The sequence below is a fragment of the Choloepus didactylus genome, chromosome 1, assembly GCF_015220235.1.
Source record: "Choloepus didactylus isolate mChoDid1 chromosome 1, mChoDid1.pri, whole genome shotgun sequence".
NCBI classification, from domain to species: Eukaryota; Metazoa; Chordata; class Mammalia; order Pilosa; family Megalonychidae; genus Choloepus; species Choloepus didactylus.
In genome coordinates, this window is record NC_051307.1 from 11,854,799 (window position 1) to 11,866,128 (window position 11,330).

The window sequence follows — 11,330 nt, forward strand, 5'->3', positions numbered from 1 at the left end:
GATATTTTAAATAACCCACAACTTGAGGCATCAAAAAGGATCAGGAATAAAAATCCCCTAAATCTAGCCTCTGAGCCCATCAGACCTATAGCAAATAGGAATATTGGAACTAAAAGAATCCATGTCCCTTTTCAATGAAAAACTTAGCACAGCATAAGAAACAACTGAAAATTTTTCTGAAAACCCCTCCAAATTTATGGAGGAGTTCAAAAATTGAATCTTAACTTATGAGTTTAGTTGGGGAGACATTCAAGTTATTCTTTCTTCCTGCTGCACTCCCAAGAAAAGCAGAGGATCTGGGTAAAGGCCTGAAGACATGCAAATAAACTGCAAGGGAAACAGCCCACATGTTATAGGGCTGGGACTGAAGATGTTCCTAGCATAGACCCTGTCTAGAACTATCAGAAGGGACAATAAAACCTGAAAGCAAAGAACCATATAATTACTTGCCTAATAGAAGGTAAAAAACAAGTCATGTTAAAAACCTACTTTATGGGAAAGTCAGCATTGGGATTTCAAACAACTGTGAATGACCTTATAAATACTGACTTTTCTGTCTTTAATAATTGGGACTGGACTGCAAAGGAGGAGAGAGCATCATGGGGATGGAATAAGGCAAGGCTCATAACTTTAGCTGTAAAGGGTAATCCTCCATCTCAGGGTCACTCAGGGACAGAAGACACTGGGAACCTGTCATCAATGCAGAGAGAGACGGCACTGGCAACGAGAGTGCCCCCAAGGATGAAAGGAGCCCCAAGGATGGAGAGACCCTCCAGGGCCCAGCCCACAGTGCAAGAAGCTAGGACACTGGGCCCAAGAGTGCACTGAGCTCCCAAGGGGGAGCAAAGCCTCTCTAAAATCCCTGTTGGCCATCCCCGACCAGGACTGAAGGGGCCTGGGGCAAAGGGCTCCCTGGATCTCACCAAAGAACATCAAGATCATTGAGCCCCAGGTGTCTCTTGATGTGGTGAGTAAGATCGTTAATTTTTAAAATTAATATGAGAGCCACCTATTCTATCTTAACCTCTCATTCTGTTCCTCTCTCCTCTAAAACCTGTCCCAAACTGGGAAAAACCTGTAATTTGCTCAATAATTGAACTTTAAAAGAGAATATAGACATCATAACATGAGCTAAAGAAAGTGCAGCTAACAACACATTCTAGCTTAGCTCTCTCCTATCCTACTTCTCATCTCCTCTGTGTTCATTCTGGGACCTTGTTTCTTACAACTTCTAACCAGGTTTATTTGCAGAACTCTTCCAGCCATGACAAACCAGGCTACTCCTTCAACAAAAACACCCTTACCAACCACTACCCCACAACGGACTGTAGGGACAACTCTATGTCCCCTACCAGCTGGAAGCAGGTACAGAAGCACTGATCTGCTTCCTGCAGCATCCCTAGAAAAAATAAAAGAAAAAGCCTAGAATGTTAGGTTAAGGCCCTGGCCCCTCACCCCACCCCTGCCCTTAGGAATTTTGCAATAGAGCCACTGCCCCTCACCCCACCTAGGGACCCTGCAGGTCTGCAATAAGCTACCACCCCTACCCTTAGGAATCCTGAACATTAAAATTTTAAACTTTCTGCTCCTAAGCCCCTGCATTCAAACCAGCCAATGGAAACTTGAAAGCTACCCCCTTTCCCCAAAGTAGCCACTGAGAAACTGCATACCTAGACCCGCCAGCCTCCCCTTCCTTGGACAAAGAACTTCCCGCCCACCATCCTTTATAAGCCCTACTGTTCCCTTGGCTCAGGGCTGTCACCATTTTCTTAGGCATCAGCCTGCCTGCACATGGCCAGACAATACAACTCTTTTTGATCAAGAAAAAAGAAAGTGAGAGAGAGTTTAAAATTTTCACAAATAAATGTGGAGAGAATTTGTTAACAAGAGATCTGCCCTGCAAGACATACTAAAGGGAATTCTGTCAGCTGGAAAAAAAAAAAAAAAAAAAAAGAGAGAGAGAGTGGTCTGGAGAAGGGCACAGAATTGAAGAGTATTAGTAAGAGTGTTAGTAAGGGTAACTTAAAGGATAAAAAGAGAGTGAGGAGAAAATTAGATCTGACAAATAAAAACCAAAGGATAAGAGAAACTAAGATGGCAGCTAGGTGAGACAGGGCAAAAAACACCTCCGTGAAGAACACTAGATAAAAACAAGAAAGTGATGCAGAATACTGGTTACAGCGATGCGCCAGCTGGACGAGGTCTGCTAGTACCACAGGGGCTGTACACTTGGTGAAACCAGGAGTCTGCATTCTGAAACGAGTGAGTAAGCTGGCTGGAAGATCCACAGCCAAGCAGCGGTGTGGGGAAGTCAGGGCTTGGCATTTGGAGACCGACTGGCTCTATTAAAAAAAAAAAAAAAATGGAAAAACCCAGGAGCTGCTGCAGTTGCGATAGTGGGAACCATGCAGTAAAACATAGCAAGAGGGGGCTGGGCTGGCTTCTCGCTGTCTGGCCTAGAAGATAGCCTGCTGCAGATACCCTCAGGGCTGGCGGAACGGAGCGGAGAGCTGGAAGCAAAAAGAAACCCCGCGGCTAGCAGCTGGCTCCCTGGAGGGCTGGATAAACTCCTGGCCGGGGTCATGCCCACAGTCCAGAGCCCCAACAGTTGTCCCGGAGCTGGGAAGGAGGAACTGTGTGAGGAGGAGGGGGTTGAGACGCCCCATTCGGCCATCTTTGCATCAGGCTGAGAGTGCCCCTGCACGGCCCGGTGGCCCGGGGCTTCCCCTGAGGGATGGCATGCACTGGTGATGTAGCACAGCATTCACTTGGCAGAGGTACTGGAGGATTGCAGCTGGGAGGGGGGACCCGCTCGGAGAACCCAGGGACACTACGTCAAGTCCGGTGGTTTGTGGGACAGCGAGAGAGAGGGTCTGGGGTGGAAATGAAATGAAGGCTTAGACTCTTGTGACGGCCTTGAATCTCTAGGAACCTGGGGGATTTGAATATTAAAGCTGCCCTTCCTCCCTGGCTACTCGTACACACGCCCCACATTCAGGGCGGATGGCTCCAGCAACACACCCAAACTGAGTTCTCCAACTGAACCCCACAAGAATCATTTCCCCGCACACCACAGAGACAGAGTTGGGGAGAACTGACTTGAGGGGTATAGGTGACTCACAGACGCCATCTGCTGGTTAGTTAGAGAAAGTGTACGCCACCAAACTGTGTTTCTGAAAAATTAGATTGGTATCTTTTTTTTTACAACTTGAAAGAACCCTATCAAGCAAAGCAAATGCCAAGAGGCCAAAAACAACAGAAAATCTTAATGCATATGATAAAACCAGATGATATGGAGAATCCAGCTCCAAACACACAAATCAAGATATCAGAAGAGACACTGTACATGGCACAATTAATCAAAGAACTACAATCAAGGAATGAAAACACAGCAAAGGATTTAAAGGACATGAAGAAGACCATGGCCCAGGATATAAGCGACATAAAGAAGACCCTAGAAGAGCATAAAGCAGATATTGCAAGAGTAAATAAAAAAATAGAAGATCTTATGGAAATAAAAGAAACTGTTGGCTAAATTAAAAAAAACTCTGGATATTCACAATATGAAATTAGAGGAAGTTGAACAACGTCTCAGTGTCCTAGAAGTCCACAGAACAGAAAAGGAAAGAACAAAAGAAAGAATGGAGAAAAAAATTGAAAAAATCTCAATGGATTTCAGGGATATGATAGATAAAATAAGACATCCTAACTTAAGACTCATTGGTGTCCCAGAAGAGGAATAGAACGGTAAAGGTCTAGAAAGAGTATTCAAAGAAATTGTTGGGGAAAACTTCCCCAACCTTCTACACAATATAAAAACACAAAGCATAAATGCCCAGCGAACTCCAAATAGAATAAATCCAAATAAACCCACTCTGAGACATATTCTGATCAGACTCTCAAATACTGAAGAGAAGGAACAAGTTCTGAAAGCAGCAAGAGAAAAGCAATTCACCACATACAAAGGAAACAATATAAGACTAAGTTGTGACTACTCAGCGGCCACCATGGAGGTGAGAAGGCAGGGGCATGACATATTTAAAATTCTGAGAGAGAAAAATTTCCAACCAAGAATACTTTATCCAGCAAAACTCTCCTTCAAATTTGAGGGAGAGCTTAAATTTTTCACAGACAAACAAATGCTGAGAGAGTTTGCCAATAAAAGACCTGCCCTACTTCAGATACTAAAGGGAGACCTACCAACAGAGAAAGAAAGAAAGGAGAAAGAGATATAGAGAATTTTAACAGACATATATAGTACCTTACAACCCAAATCACCAGGACACTCATTTTTCTCTAGTGATCACAGATCTTTCTCCAGAAGGGACCATAAGCTGGGATATAAAACAAGCCTCAAGAAATTAAAAAAAAAAATTGAATATACTCAAAGCACATTCTCCAACCACAATGGAATACAAATAGAAGTCAATAATTTTGAATTGTAACTCCACTATTTACTTCCTACATGATATAAAATACACAAACTCTAATGACAAATCAGTGGTTTTGAACTCAACGTAAAATATGTAATTTTAGACAACTATATAAAGGTGGGGGAATGGAGGCGTATAGGAACATAGTTTATGTATCCTATTGAAGTGAAGGTAGTATCAAAGAAAAACAAGATTGTTACGGATTTAAGAGGTTAATTTTAAGCCCCACAGTAAACACAAAGAAATTATCATAGAATATAACCATAGAGATGAAAAGTAGAGTATGGGTTAAGAGAAATGGGGGAAGGGGCAATGGAGAGTTGAGAAATTAGTGTAGGATTGCTGTTTGAGGTGAAGGGAAATTTCTAGTAATGGATGGTGGGAAAGAGCATTACAACATTCTAAATGTGATTAATCCCACTAATGGAAGGCTAGGGAGGGGGTGGAATGGGAATATTTAGGCTGTATATATGTTTCCACAATTGAAAAAAAAAAAAGACAGTCTAAATAGATGACAATTGAATGCCAAGGATGAACCTTGATGGGATTGGAGGATGGAGGACAGGAGGCTCAAAGGGACACAGTTGAGACAGAAGGAAAAGGAAACATAGAATGTAAGATTGTATCATTGTTGAATCTCTTGTACTTCTTAACTGCGCTTAATGGGATTGCATAAAAGAATGTTCTTATTCATGGGAAGTGTATATGTGAATTATAGTGTTTGTTCAAGGATGTGTGCAGCTAGCTCTCTTATGTTCAGAAGACAAAGCAATAGATGATGGATGATAGATAGGGAGGGAGGGAGGGAGGAAGGGAGGGAGGGAGGGAAATAGCGATGTGACAGCATGTTAAAGTTGGTGGATTGGGCTATCAGGGGAGGGGGTCAGGGTATGATGGAATTCTGTGTATGGGGTTAGTACTGTTTTTGCAACTGTTCCTATAATTTTGAATTTATTTCAAAATTAAAAAAAATGAAACACACATATGCAGAAAAAAAAACACACAAAAAAACAAGCAAACAAACAAACAAAAAGAAGACAGGGCTGGGATTTGATTGTAATTAAGAAAGCTTAGGCCACATCGATTTTATTTTACTCTGCTTGTTGGAAGAAGGCTAACTGAAGGGAGATAGTTTTCATGACATCTATAAAAAGATCATTTCAAAAGTAGGGATGTGGCCTGTGTATTTAGTACTGTTCCTAGAGAGAAGTGGACTGCAGTAAGCACTCATGTCCTGGGGGCTGCCTGCCCTGGGTGGATGAGGGAGTTCTGAGCTCTGGGTTGCAAAGCACAGAATCTAATCAAATACCTCAGACAAGGGGGAAGGTTACCCATGCATATAAGGAGGACAAGAACTCTAGCTGCTTGGGGAGTGGGGGTTGGGAGTTGCTTCTCAGGAACCCAGAAACACCTGAACAATTTGGCCTCACAGGAAGAGTGGGCTTGGCATCCTGGTTGGGTCTTAGAGCCCCGGACACGACCGGGAGCCCCTCGGCCGCAGGGTTCTGCTTCTTTCTACTGCTCCTGATGCCACTCCCCCTGGAGGTCTTTATCAACTTCATGCCTTCTGCTTACTCAGAGTTTCTTCTTACTTGTGGCTTTGATTGTCCCATGACTTCCATGGCTTAGTAGAAACTACATACTGACTTCTCAGGCTTTCTTTGGTTCTTCTTCCTATGACAGAAGATGCCCACTTTACCAACATTGCCAGATTATTGGACACTCTCCCTTCCCTCTATAGGGCAAACCAACTGACACCCAAACACACTGAGCTCTTGGGGCTGGTAGGCTGTCCTATTTCCTTGTATCCTTTGGCTCTCATCTGCCGAGTTAGCAACGGTTGGTAAATACTTAACAAATGTTGGTTGTGTTTGTTCTTAAACCTGTTTTTGCTACTTATGCTTGGTATATAATCATGTTCAAGTTCAAGTAAATGTTTCTTTACTTGAAGAAGAAGTACTGATGAAAGGCTGTGCAAAATACAATTTTTAAAAAAAGATGTCAAAAAAAAAAAAACAGAAAAAAAAAAACACCAAAGGATAAGAAGGTTGAATCAAGAACTACCCTTACAGTAATAACTTTGAATTTTAATGGGTTAAACTCCCCAATTAAAAGATACAGATTGGTAGGATGGATTAAAAAATATGATCCATCTATATGCTGTTTACAGGTGACTCATCTTAGACCCAATGATACAAATAGGTTGGAAGTGAAAGGATGGAAAAGATATTCCACCCAAATTGTAACCAAAAGAAAGTAGGGATACTATGCCAATATCAGACAAAATAGACTTTAAATGCAAAAATGTCATAAGACACAAGGAAGGACACTATATATTAATAAAAGGGACAACTCACCAAGAAGAAATAACAGTCATAAGTGTTCGTGCACCCAATCAAGGAGCTCCAAAGTACATGAGGCAAACATTGGGAAAACTGAAGGGAACAACAGATGTTTCTAAAATAGTGGGAGACTTCAATACATCACTCTCTTCTATAGATAGAACTAGACAGAGGATCAATAAGGAAATAAAAACCTAAACAATGGAATAAATGAATTAGACCTAACAGACATATATAGATCATTGCACCCAAAACCACCAGGATATACATTCTTCTCAAGTGCTCATGGAATGTTCTCCAGAATAGATCATCTGCTGGGGCATAAAACATGTCTTAATAAATTTAAAAAGACTGAAATTATTCAAAGCACTTTCTCTAACCATAATGGAATGATGCTGGAAATCAGTAGCCACCAATGAACCAGAACGTTCACAAATATACGGAGGTTAAACAATACACTCTTATACAATTAGTGGGTCAAAGAAGAAATTATAAGAGAAATAGATAATTCCTGGAAATGAGTGAAAATGAGAATACAACATATCAAAATCTATGGCATGCAATGAAGGTGGTGCTGAGAGGGAAATTTATAGCTCTAAATGTCTATGTTAAAAAGGAAGAAAAGAGCTAAAATCAAAGACCTAACTGAACAACTGAAGAAACCAGAGAAAGAACATCAAACTAACCCTAAAGCAAGTAGAAGAAAATAAATAACAAAGATTAAAGCAGAAACAAATGAATTGGAGAACAATAACAACAAACAACAGAGAGAATCAATAAACCAAAAGTTGGTTCTTTGAGAAGATTAACAAGATAACAAGGTCAAAAAGATGACAAGGTCACCTTTTAACTAGATGACAAGGTCAAAAAGAGAGAACATTCAAATAAAAAAAATCAGACATGAGAGGGGGGTCATTATGATGGACCCTGAAGAAATAAAAACAGCCTAAGAGGATACTATGAAGAACCATATGCCAACAAACAAGACAATTTAGATGAAATGGACAATTTCCTAGAAACACACAAACAACCTATACTAACTTGAGAAGAAATAGAACATCTCAACAAACCAATCACAAGTAAAGAGATTCAATCAGTCATCAAAAACCTTCCTGTATTAGTTAGGGTTTTCTAGGGAAACAGAAGCAAAAAGAGATGTCTATAAATATAAGATTTTATGAAAATGTCTCACACAACTGTGGGTATGCACGAGTCCAAATTCTGTAGAGCAGGCAGCAAACTGGCAACTTCAATGAACTCCTCAGGAATGAACTGGCAATTTTGAAGAACTCCTCAGGAAACACTTCACAGGTTAGTCTAGGAAGAAGTGAAGGTCTTCTACCTGTCTCGCTTAAAAGTCTTCAAATGATTGGATTAAATACAGCTGATTGCATTCTTTCATTGTGGAAGACACCCTTTGTTGACGTAATCAGTAACAGCTGCAGTCAATTGACTGATGATTTAATAAACCAGTCTTCTGGTCTATTAACCAGCCACAAATGTCCTTGCAGTAATGGTTAGGCCAGTGCTTACTTGACCAGACACCTGGGTACTATCACCTGGCCGAGCTGACACATGAACCTAACCATCACACTTCCTACAAAGAAAAACCCAGGGCTAGATGTCTTCATAGGGGAATTTTATCAAGCTTTCCCAAAAGCATTAACAACAATTCCTGCTCAAACTCCTCCAAGAAACTGAAGAAAAAGGAATACTACCTAACTCATTCTGTAAGACTACATCACTCTACTACCAAAACCTGATAAAGATTCTACAAGAAAGGAAAACTACAGGCCAATCTCCCTAATGATAGAGTTGCAAAAATTCTCAACAAAATACTGGTTAATTGGATCCAAAGGCACATTAAACAAATTATACACCACAACCAAGTGTGATTTATTCCAGGCGTGCAAGGGCCATTCAACACAAGAATATCAATGTAATATAACACCTTAACAAATCAAAAGGGAAAAAAATCACAAGATCATCTTGACTGATGCTGAAAGAAGTCATTTGACAAAATTTCCTTATAAAAACACTTCAAAAGGTAGGAATCAAAGGAAACTTCCACAATATGATAAACAGCATATATGAAAAACCCACCGTCAGCCTAGTACTCAATGGGGAGTGACTGAAAGCCTTCCCCCTAAGATTGGGAACAAGACAAGGATGCCCACTGTAACCACTGTTATTCAACATTGTGCTAGAAGTTCTAACTAGAGCAATTAGGCAAGAAAAAGAAATAAAAGGTATCCAAATAAGACAGGAAGATGTAAAACTCTCTCTATTTGCAAATGACACAATCCTATATTTGAAAATCCCCAGAAATCTATGACAAAGTTACTTGAGCAAATAAGTTCAGCAAATTGGAGGGGTATAAGATTAATGTACAAAAATCAGTAGTGTTTCTATGCACTAGTAATGACCTAACTGAGGAGTCAATTAAGAAAAAAAATTCCATTCACAATAGCAATTAAAAGAATCAAGTATCTAGGAATAAAGTGAACCAAGGCTGTTAAGGACCTGTACACAGAAAGCTACAAAACATTGTTAAAAGAAATCAAAGAAGACCTAAATAGGTGAAAGACATTCCCTGTTCATGGATAGGAGGGCTAAATATTGTTAAGATGTCAGTTCTACTCAAATTTATCTACAGATGCAACGCAATACCAATAACAATTCTAACAACCTAATTTGCAGACTTGGAAAAGCTGGTTATCAAACTTATTTGGAAGGGAAAGGGGCCTCGAACAACCAAAAACATACTAAAAAAGAAGAAAGTGGGAGGACTTACACTTCCTTACCTTAAAGCTTATTATAAAGCCACAGTGGTCAAAATAGCACGGTATTGGCACAAAGATAGACATGTTGATCAGTGGAATCAAATTGAGAGTTCAGAAATAGATCCTCAGATTTATGTATGGTCAATTTGTTTTTGACAAGGCCCCCAAAACCACTGAACTTCGATAGAATAGTCTCTTCAATAAATGAGGCTGAGAGAACTGGATATCTATATCCAAAAGAATGAAAGAGGACCCCTACTTCAAAGACATTAATATGAGAGCCAGTAATATAAAACTCATAGAAGAAAAAATAGGGAAACACCTTCAAGACCTAGTGATAGGAGGTAGCTTCTTAGACCCTTAAACCCAAAGCACAAGCAATGAAAGAAAAAATAGACAAATGGGAACTCCTCAAGAATGAACACTTCTGTGCTTCAAGGGACTTTGTCAAAAAGGTGAAGAGGCAGCCAACTCAATGGGACAGAATATTTGGAAAACATGTATCTGATAAGGGATTGATATCCAGTATATAAAGAAGTCCTACAACTCAACAACAAAAGGACAAACAACCCAATTATAAAATGGGCAAAAGATATGAATAGAAATTTTTCCAAAGAGGAAATACAAATGGCTAAAAATCACATGACAAGATGTTCATCTTCATTAGCTGTTAGGGAAATGCAAATCAAAACCACAATGGGATATCATCTCACGGCTATAAAATTGGCTGCTATTAAACAAATAGGATACTACAAATGTTAGTGAGGACATGGAGTTACTGGAACATTTATTCACTGCTGGTGGGTATGTAAAATGGTACAGCCACTCTGGAAGACAATTTGGCAGTTCCTCATAAAACTAAATAACAAGTTGCCCTATGACCTGGCAATTCTGCTACTCGGTATATACCCAGAAGATCTGAAAGCAGTTACATGAACAGACATTTTCACACTGATGTTCATAGCAGCATTATTCACACAAATCATGGTGTGCCAGTTTGAAACTGTTATGGACCCCAGAAGAGCCATGATCTTTTAATCCAGTCTTGTTGGGTGGAACCCTTTAATTGAATATTTCACGGAGTTGGGACCCCACCCAGTCAGGGTGGGTCTTAATTAGATTACTGGAATCCTTTAAGAGACCTCACAGAGGGGAGCTCAGAGAAGCTGAGAGACACATTTTGGAGAGAAGCTAAGATAGATAATCCAGAGTTTGCCCCTGGAAGAAGCTAAGATCCAACACAGAGCTAGGTATTTGGAGATGCTGGGAGATGCAGACAGAAGGAGGTCTGGAGAGGCTACGCAAAGAGATGAAGCCCAGACTTTGTCCTGGAGAAGCTAAGAGTGGACCCCCAGAGGCTTAGAGAGAAACACCCCATGAGAACCAAGCAGAGAGCTGAGAGAAGCTGGGAGAGACAAGACCAGAGACATTTTGGAGAAAGCCATTTTGAAACATAATCCAGGAGCAAAGGACAAGCAGATGCCGGCCACCTGCCTTCCCAGCTGACAGAGGTGTTCTGGATGCCTTTGACCTTTCTTCAGTGAAGGTATCCTCTTGTCGATGCTTTAGTTTGAATACTTTTATGGCCTTAGAATTGTAAACTTGTAACCTAATAAATCCCCTTTGTAAAAGCCAATCCATTTCTGGTATTTTGCATAATGGCAGCTCTAGCAAACCAGAACAGATGGAAACAATACAAGTGTCCATCAACAAATGACTGGATAAACAAAATGTGGTATATACACATGATGGGATATTATATAGCAGTAAAA